The sequence below is a fragment of the Cyanistes caeruleus genome, unplaced genomic scaffold (genome assembly GCF_971803275.1).
Source record: "Cyanistes caeruleus unplaced genomic scaffold, bCyaCae1.hap1.1 HAP1_SCAFFOLD_76, whole genome shotgun sequence".
Lineage (NCBI taxonomy): Eukaryota > Metazoa > Chordata > Aves > Passeriformes > Paridae > Cyanistes > Cyanistes caeruleus.
Window position 1 is genome coordinate 2,876,728 of NW_028255888.1, and position 1,349 is coordinate 2,878,076.

General features: G+C 55.3%; 1 long non-coding RNA gene across 1 annotated transcript; it reads left to right on the plus strand.

Moving 5' to 3' along the window:
• The first annotated feature begins 327 nt into the window (after nt 1-327).
• Nucleotides 328-1,135, plus strand: LOC147646965 (uncharacterized). The gene is made up of 3 exons (XR_015281776.1): nt 328-396; nt 484-582; nt 1,034-1,135. It is a non-coding gene; the product is annotated as an uncharacterized LOC147646965 (long non-coding RNA).
• The last annotated feature ends 214 nt before the right edge of the window (nt 1,136-1,349 follow it).

The window sequence follows — 1,349 nt, forward strand, 5'->3', positions numbered from 1 at the left end:
CAGAGCCAGCCCAGAGCTCTCCAGGCCCCTCTGCAGCTTTGGCCATGTCCACTGACATCTGGCTCCCTTGGCCATCCCCCGACCCCCTTGCAGTGCCCAGTTTCCTAAGGCAGAAGGGCGTCCCAGCACACCATGGAATGGTTCTGATCTGTGCTCCTTTCTAGACAAGGGTGGTAGGAAGGCTCCTCCAGCAGCTTGGCTGCATGAAGATTTTAAGCCTCTGGAGCCCCATGCAGGTATGTTCTCACTGTCCCAACAAGAAATAATCATTGACAACCTGTCACAAACCAGGTGACAGAAGCTTCTGTGGCTGTTGAGTTACAGGTGTGTCTGCATCAAGGACATTTCAAGCTCCTTTTCTGGTTGCTGCACGCAAGCCCAGCTCCCATCACAGGGGTGAGTGGTGTGTCCCTGCTGATCCCACAGGCTGAGCCCTGGTTCTGTGGGATCCATTCATCTGAAATGGAAATACTTTCTGTTAAGGTTCTCCGAGAGGGAGGAACAAACCTACAGAGGATAGTAAGTCGCTGGAGACATCCAAACACATGGATAAGATGTTGAGTGAACTGGAGAGACGCCATAGTGAGTCCATGTCCCTCAGCCTTCTCCTGTGACTCAGCAGCCGGGGGCTTTCTCTGCACATCTGGACATGCTATGGCTGGCACAGCAGGAAGGGATCCATGTCAGTCTTGCTGTCCCACTGCTGCTTTCATGGCCTACAGGGCTGTTTCCCAGCCTGGCCTGGCTGCAGCTTCTCCCCAGTCCCTGCAGGAAGGCATTTGGCATCAGCTGACAGGGAGCCCAAACTGCAGCACAGGCCATGCACAGCCAGAGATCCCTTGCAATTTCCCGGTCTTGGGCTAGATCAGGTGTAGGGGCTGTTTGGAGGAGGGAGGGCCCCGGCCAGCCCCAATAACCTGGCCTTTCTCCTGATCCTTAACCATGACTTTAACAAATATTGCCACTTGAACATGCCACCTCCTCAACGGGGAATGGTTCTATCTGATCGAGCTGTGGCTCTTCCTTCCTCCAGAGATGAACCCAAAGGCTGTGCTGAAGGTGCCATTTCCCGGAGGAAGCAGTGGCTCATGGGCAGCCTCTGCTGCAGGAAGGGAGGCCATGCCAGGCACAGTCCCAGGAGGTAATTGCTGTGCCTCTGGGCCTGAGCCCTGCTGAGGCTTGAGCTGTAAATCTCTGCTGCTTGGCAGTGCCTGCCTTTCAGGGATTTTGCACAGAGCATGGAAAAGGTGTTGAGAATGTCCAGAGCCAGTCCAGAGCTTTCCTCAGGCCCCTCTGCAGCTTTGGCCATGTCCATTGACATGTGGCTCCCATGGCCTTCCCCGACCCCC